This window comes from Elephantulus edwardii, unplaced genomic scaffold (assembly GCF_000299155.1).
Source record: "Elephantulus edwardii isolate Elephantulus edwardi_28Jun2011 unplaced genomic scaffold, EleEdw1.0 scaffold00391, whole genome shotgun sequence".
NCBI classification, from domain to species: Eukaryota; Metazoa; Chordata; class Mammalia; order Macroscelidea; family Macroscelididae; genus Elephantulus; species Elephantulus edwardii.
The window spans coordinates 754,084-762,470 of NW_006400141.1; the positions used below are offsets into that span (position 1 = coordinate 754,084).

General features: G+C 42.5%; 1 pseudogene; it reads right to left on the bottom strand.

Moving 5' to 3' along the window:
* Positions 1–365: 365 nt before the first annotated feature.
* Positions 366–2,512, bottom strand: LOC102858481 (annotated as a pseudogene).
* Positions 2,513–8,387: the final 5,875 nt, after the last annotated feature.

Below are 8,387 nucleotides of genomic sequence, written 5' to 3' on the forward strand. Positions count from 1 at the left end.
GCAAGGATTCTGGGGCTTCGTCTGACATACTTTGGACATGTTGCCAGGAGGGACGGGTCCTTGGAGAGGGACATCATGCTTGGGAGGGTGGAGGGACAGCGCAGGAGGGGAAGACCCTCTATGAGATGGATTGACTCGGTGACTGGGTAATCGGGATGGGTGTGTCAGAGGCGGTGCGGTTGGCGCAGGATAGAGCAGGGTTTAGAGCTGTTGTGCATAGGGTCGCTATGAGTCGGAAACGACTCGATGGCACACAACAACAACAACATCAGCAGATAGAGCCAGATGGGAAAGGTCAACTCAAGGTTGCTGTGCATGCCACAGGGATGCTATACAGGGGGAAGGGAGTGTTACAGTAGGAAATTTTAATCTATTTCTTCCATGTGAGATGCATCCTCATCACCTTCAAGAGGGGGATCTCATCAGGAACAGCAGTACTGGGTTCGTCAGCAGTCACTTCATCTTCATCAATGCCTAAGCCTAGCTTGATCATGGGGTAGATGTGGTGGGAGTGAGTGTGGGGATCCTCAAGGGAGAAACCAGAAGAGAGCAGTGTGGTTTCAAACAGCAGCATCACCAGGTCCTTAACAGCTTTGTCATTCTTGTATGTCTCAGCCTTCTGTCTCAGTGCTTCAACAGTTGGATGATTGATCTCCAGGTGCTTTTCAGCCATCATGTAGCCAGCCCATTGTCGAGTTGTCCCGAAGCACCTGTGCTTTCATGATCCACTCCATATTAGCTATACAGCCATATGCGCTAGTCACAATGCAACAGGGTGAAAATTATCACCTTCTCAACTTCCTCATCCAAAATTTCCTTCATGAGCTTACAGAGATTCTCAAACTTGGCCTTGCTCTCCTCCATTTTCTTTTTCTCCTCTTTATTCTCAGGTAGTTCTAGGCCCTCCTTGGTGACAGAAACCAGGGTTTTCACATCAGGCTCCTTGAGCTGTTGCAAATAGTACTCATTGATAGGTTCAGTCATATACACAACCACAAAGCCCTGCTTGCCCACTTGTTCCACAAAGCAGAGTTGGCCGCCTGCTCTTTGCTCTCACCAGTGATATAATAAATGGACTTCTCAGTCTCCTTCATGCAAGACACATATACTGAGAGAGAAGTCATCTATCTCCAGACTGGGAAGAGTGGTAGCGAAATAGCTCAGAAAGGAGATGCCGGTTAGCAAATTTTCATGTATTCCAAGCTTCAGGTTTTTAGAGAATGCCTCATAGAATTTCTTGTAGTTTTCCTTATCTTCTGACAAATCAGAGAAGAGCTCAAGGCACTTCTTGACAATGTTTTTGCAGATGACTTTCAAGTTTTTGCTCTGTTGCAGCATTTCACGAACAATGTTGATGGGCAGATCCTCAGAGTCAACCACATCACAGATGAAGTTCAGATACTCTGGCGTCAACTCATCACAACTGTCCAAGATGAACACGCGGTGAACACAAAGTTTAATGTTATTCTTCTTCTTGTTGTTCTCAAAGAGATCAAAGGAAGCCCAGTGAGGGATAAAGAGCAATGCCCTGAATTCCAACTGACCCTCTACTGAGAAGTGCCTGACTGGCAAGTGGGCTTCCCAGTCATTAGTGAGGCTCTTGTAGAACTCTCCATAGTACTCCTGTGTGATGTCATCAGGATTTCTGGTCCAAATGGGCCTAGTCTTGTTCAGTTCTTCCCAATCAATGTACTTCTTAATTTGTTTGTTTGTTTGTTTTCTTTTTCTTGTCTTTACCACTGTCATCCTCCTCATCTGAACCCACATCTTCTATCTTGGGCTTCTCTTCGTCATCCTTATCTTTCTCTTTCTCACCTTTCTCTTCTTCTGCTTCATTATCACTGATTTTCTTCTCTTGTTCTTTATCCAAATAGAGCGTGATGTGGTAGCCTATCAACTCTAAGCTCTTCTTCACTACTTCTTTGACTTGCCTCTCTTCTAATTACTCTGTCTGGTCTTCTTTAAGGTGCAAAATGACTTTCATACCTCGACCAATGGGTTCACCATGGCCAGCACAAACTGAAGGAACCCCCAGCTAAAGACTCCCAGACATACTGCTCATCATAATTGTGTTTTATGATCACTACCACTTTCTCTACCACCAGACAGGCAGAATAAAAGTCAATACCAAACTTACCAGTCATGGAGATGTCTGCACCAGCCTGCAGAGCCTCCATAAAGGCTTTAGTGCCAGATATAGCAATTGTTCCTAAATTATTTATGAGATCAACCTTGGTCATGCCAATGCCTGTGCCCACAAGAGTCAAAGTAAGTTCCTGAGGGTTAGGGATGATGTCTATTTTCAGCTCTTTCCCATTGCCTAACTTGGAAGGGTCTATCAGGCTTATAGCTAATCTTTTCCAATGCATCAGAAACACTAGAAATCAACTCTAAGGAAAATTTCCTTGTTGGAATAGAAGATATTGATGATAAAAGATATATGATGGGCAACTTCTGCCTGAAAGACAAAGGTCTACACCTCCACCTCTCCGTGCTATGCTTCCTCAGGCATCTTGAAGAATAGTGTTCCAAGTACCAACGAGGTAAGGACAGGGTCTAAGATGAGGCCACACAACGCTCACCAGCTGCATGGGGGTGACTCAGGAGAGAAGTTGTAGACATTTTAAATATACAGAAGGTGATGTAGGGAGGATCACTGAATGGATGTTGTGGAATATAGAAGAGAAAAATAAATGGCTGCATGAACAGTTACCAGAGTTATCACCTGGCATAAATTCATAAAAGTCATTGGAAAATATTGGAAGACCCAGAATATAATACTAAGGAAACAAAACTCTGCATATTTGTATGTATCATTGTTCTAAATGTTCTTTCCAATTTAGTAAACCAGAGGGATCGACCGTCCTGAAAACTGTCTTTCTTACTCGTGAGTGCTTCTCAACAAGTTTTCCTGGTTCTAACAAGAAGATGGTATGGAGTGACTTCATCAGAGGAATAATCTTTCTTTCTCTTACTGGATTTGGAATTGGAGGGAATTTCTTTATGTTTGCAGGGCATGTGTCCATATTTATCAGGGGTCTTGAGAAAAAAGCCATCAGCCTTATTCTCATGCACTTATCTTTCACTAATGCAATGATCCTTTGTGCCATAGGATGTTCAGATGTAATGTCACCTTTTCATGTAAGTAACTTCCTTGGTAATGTTGGTTGTAAAACTGTGATTTACCTGGGTAGGGTGGGACGGGGTCTGTCCATCTGTACCACGTGTCTGCTCAGTGTGTTCCAGGCCATCACCATCAGTCCCATGACCACCAAGTGGTTGAAGCTCAAACCACAGACTCCACAGCAAGTTCTATCCTGTTTCCTTCTCTTATGGATCTTTAATACTTTGATAAGCTCTAATTTGCTCTACTTCATTACAACAGTCAATTCCACAAACATATCTGGAACTAGTCAGTTTATGGGCTATTGCTATATGCTAACATCTGAACCAATAGTTAGGTGGGTTTTTCTCACTCTCATGGCTCTGAGAGACATCATCTTTCAGAGTGTCATGGGCTGGAGCAGTGGGTACATGGCTTTTAGTCTGTATAAGCATCACCAACGTGTCCTCTACCTTCAGAGTACTAGACTTGGAAGAAAAACTAAAACCAGCCCAGAGATCAGGGCTACTCAAAGTACTCTGATTCTCATGGCCTGCTTCCTTTTTTTTTATTGGGCTGATTTCATTTTTTCCCTCTATTCAGGTTCCTTGTTGTTAAATGATTTTATAATACTTAATATAAAATCATTGCTACCCCTTGGTTATGCCAGTCTCAGCCCCTTTGTTCTAATCAGCAGGAATATGAACCTCCCTAACTGCTGGCCTCCTTACTGAGAGGTAGAAAAACTACATAGTCACCACTATCAATTAAAACTATATCTGTTCATGTCATTTCTTGCTTAGAAGGTTTCAGCACAAATAAACTTTTCCTTATAAAAATATTTTGCTACCCTAAGTCTTTTAAGAAGAAAATACTAAAACAAAATTTATATGCTAAGGGAATTTCCAAACTTTACTTACTGCCATTGAATTGGAATCACCTCATAGTCAATTCTCCTGCTGTTTTTCAAAGGTTATAAATTGCAGCGGAGGTCTTGGCCTACCTTTATCCCACAAAATCTCCTGCTTTCGCCTTGCCAGGGGAATTTCATCCTCTAATAGGGAGAAAACTTAGATCAGAAAATGGGCAGGGTTCCAGAAGACTGAGGGCCAATAGACCACAAGGAAAGTGTGATCTTGAGTGGAAGACACAGATAAGAAGTTTGTTAAAGCATCTTAGATAGTTATGCAATCTAAGCTAATTAAAGCTAATTAAAATTACTGTGGAGTCCTACAACTGAAGGCAGGCACCAGAGCAATCTTGCTCTCCGAGGATAAGTTCTCTATTATCTCTGGTGTCCTCAGTGATTAGGAATTTGAAGAAAGACTGGATTCAGTGCAAACACAACTATGAATTTCTGAATACAAAGAAGCTGAGGGTTCTGATCAAGTAGTTTATGTATTTTTCAGACATATTTCTTATTTCATATATTCATCAGAAAGGGGGTTATTATATATATGAGAGGAATGTCTATCTGTTTCCTTGCCTATGCAAAGGCATTTGATTGTGTGGATCACAACAAATTGTAGCTATCCTTGAGGAAAATAGGAATCCCGGATCACTTGACTGTGCTAAATCTATACTAGGACCAGGAAACAGTCCTCAGAATGGAGCAAGGTTCTGCTGAAACACTACATGGTTCAAAATCAGGAAAAGAGTATGTCAGCGATGCATTCTGTCTTCATACCTTTTCAATCTCTATGCAGAAAAGATCATTTGGGAGGCTGGGCTTTAGGAGAAGGAATGTGGCATCAGAATTGGAGGAAGACTCATCAACAATTATGCAGATGGTACAAACTTGCTTGCTGAAACTGAGAAGGACCTTAAGTCCTTGCTGCAGAAGCTCAAGGACTATAGTCCTCAGTATAGATGGAAGCTCAACATCAAGAAGACAAAGATTCTCACCACTGGGCCAATTGGCAGCATCTTAATAGACGGAGAAGAAATTGAGGTTGTTAACAATTGTAGTTTGCTCAGCTCCACAATCAACACTCCTTGTACCAGCAGTCAAAAAGTCAAAACACTAATTGCATTGGGAAAATCTGATGTCAGGGACCTCTCCAGAGTATAGAGAAGTGATTATATCAGTCTAAAGACTAAGCTATGCCCAATTAAGGACTGTGTAGATCATAACAAACTGTGACTGACTCTGAGAAGAATGGGAATCCCAGAACACTTGATCGTTCTAATGTGAAACTTATACTTGGACCAGGAGGCAGTCGTCAGAACAGAGCAAGGGAACACTGTATGGTTCAAAATTGGGAAGGGCGTACGCCAGGGATGCATCCTATCTCCATACCTTTTCAACCTATATGCAGAACAGATTATCCAGGAGGCTGGGCTCTATGAGGAGAAATGTGGGGTCAGGATTGGTGGATGATTTATCAACAACCTGCGTTATGTGGATGACACAACCCTGCTTGCTGAAACTGAGGAGGACCTGAAGCGCCTGCTGCAGAGTGTCAAGGACTGCAGCCTAGAATATGGATTGAGGCTCAATATCAAGAAGACAAAGATTCTCACAACTGGACCAATCGGCAGCATCAGGATGGATGGTGAAGAGATTGAGATTGTACACATCTTTAGTTTGCTTGGCTCCATAGTCAACAGTCTTGGCACCAGCAGCCAGGAAATTAAAAGGCGCATTGCCATGGGAAAGTCTGCTGTTAGGGACCTCTCCAAAGTGCTGAAGAGCAGTGGTGTCTCTCTGGAGACTAAGGTGCATCTGATACAGGCCATGGTCTTCGCAATCACCTGTTATGCATCAGAGAGTTGGACAATGACCAAGGAGGATAGAAGGAGAACTGATGCCTTTGAGCTGTGGTGCTGGAGAAGAGTACTGAGAATACCATGGACTGCTAGGAAAACAAATAGATTTGTCCTGGAGAGGGTTAAACCGGGTGGCTCCTTGGAGGTAAGGATTCTGAGGCTCCGTCTAACTTACTTTGGACATGTAGTGAGGAGAGACCGGTCCTTGGAGAGGGACATCATGCTTGGGAGGGTGGAGGGACGGCGCAGGAGAGGAAGGCCCTCTATGAGGTGGATTGATTCAGTGACTGGGATAATTGGGATGGGAGTGTCAGAGACAGTGCGATTGGCACAGGACAGAGCGGAGTTTAGGGCTGTTGTACATAGGGTCGCTATGAGTCGCAGGTGACTCGACGGCACATAACAACAACAACAACATGCATCAGAGAGATGGCCAATGACTAAGGATGACAGAAAAAGAATCTATGCCTTTTTGTTGTGCTGGAGAAGTGTCTTGAACATACCATGGAATGCCAAGAAAACAAAGACATCCGTCTTGGAGAGGGTGAAATCAAGTTTTCTACTTGGAGACTAGGATTTTGAAGCTCCACCTCACAGGCTTTGGGCACGTGGTCAGGAGGGACCAATCGTGGGGAAGAACATCATATTCAAAAAGGTGGAGGGACAGTGCAGGACAGAAAGATGCCAGATGAGATGAATTGATACAGTGACTGGGGCAATAGGAGCTGGTGTGTTAGAATCGATGAGACTCTCTCAGGACAGGACAGGCTTCAAAGCTGCTGTACATGGTGTTGCTATGGGTTGAAGATGACTTTATGGCATCTAATAACAATATATATATATATATAAATTTAATACATTATCTCTGTTGTCCTCAGTGATTAGGAATTTATAGGGATAATATATCTTTTAAACAGAACTTTCATGTATTATATATTCATATATTAAATATAATAAAGAAATATTCCTTTATTATTGTTCTGTGTACCTTCTAGATAGAACTGAGCTGTAGCTGATCCTCCAGCAGGTTTTCAGAGGCAATTAATCTCATGGGAGTAGATTGCTCACCCATCTCCCTTGGAGCAGCTGATGGTCTCAAAGAAATGAGAGAGAGAGAGAGAAACACCACGCGCATGAAAGAATGAGGAGTGAGAGAGCAAGAGCAAGAGAGCACTCAGCGAGTGTTGTTTTTTATCCTCTGTGCTGCCTGGGAACTGGCCCTGGAGCATTTTGTTGGATGGTAGCCTCTGTTTTGGCAAATGAGAGCCCAGGTGCAGGCCTGGGGACTTTGAAAATTCATTTGGGTCTGAGGGCCACTGGTTTAAATTGTCTTTGAAATGAATATTCTCCTAAGTGTTACAGCAGTGTTCTGTCCTTTCTTTGTATTGAGGTAACTCTGGATTCTATGATATGGAATGTTGCGCCATAATTCCATAATGCTTATATACTGTTGACAATGTTTTGTAGAGTTCACTGATTAAGACAGGTTTGGAAGCAGGAGTGGCATCCACTTCCTAAACATGCCTGTGGAAATTCAATGAACATAGAAGGAGGACAATCATTGTTTTGATAATAGGGTTGGTACTAGATGGCACTTCACAAAAACATATAACGTCAAAGCCCTTTTCTCCATTTTGGAGTTAGATGAAGTGGCTAGAGTCTGTAAGATGGTGCTCTTGTTTTGGTTGAGGATAGGTGTAGATTGTTTGGTTATTTGAATTTAAGCCTCTTGTTTAGAGTCAACAAGATCTCCTAGGAGGCCCTTATATATAAAATTTGGGCCTGAGGAATTATATTTTAATCCCTTGTTATTATATTTTGGAGGAACATTCTAAGTTACACAGCACTTTGGCCAATTTGGTGTGTTGAGGTAATCTGGATTTGCTGTGACACTGAATCTTGTGCCATTTGGGTTTCAAATGCCATAATGGAACAACTGTGGCATAGGTTACAAACACCAAAGCCAAATACCGTAATGGCTACCTATTGTGAGCAGTGTTTGGTGGAGCTCCCAGATGGATTCAAGACTGATTCAAGTTTGGAAGTAAGAGTGGCATCCACTTCCTAACCACATGCCTCTGGAAACTCTGTGAACTTGGGGAAACAAAGATGGATATAGAAAGGCATCAGGCCTTTTGTTCATATATATAGCCCTTGTATTTAAAAATAGGTTGGGCCTGAGGGTCTAGTGTTGTTTATTTTGGAGGAGCATTCTTCTAAGTTGTACAGCACTCGTCTGTCAATTTTTTGCACTGAGGTAATCTGGATTTCTGTGATGCTGAACCTTATACCATTAGGGGTCAAATGCCATAATGGCTGCCCATGGTGGAGAGTGTTTGGTGGAGCTCCCAGTTTAAGACAGGTTTGTAAGCAGGAGAGACATCCACTTCCTAAACCACATTCTTCTGAAAATTATGAGCTTGGAGAAATGATGATAATTATAGAAAGGCTTCAGACCTATGGTTTATAGGGTGACTATGAGCCGTGCCATGTTTGACTCAACAGCAATAAACAT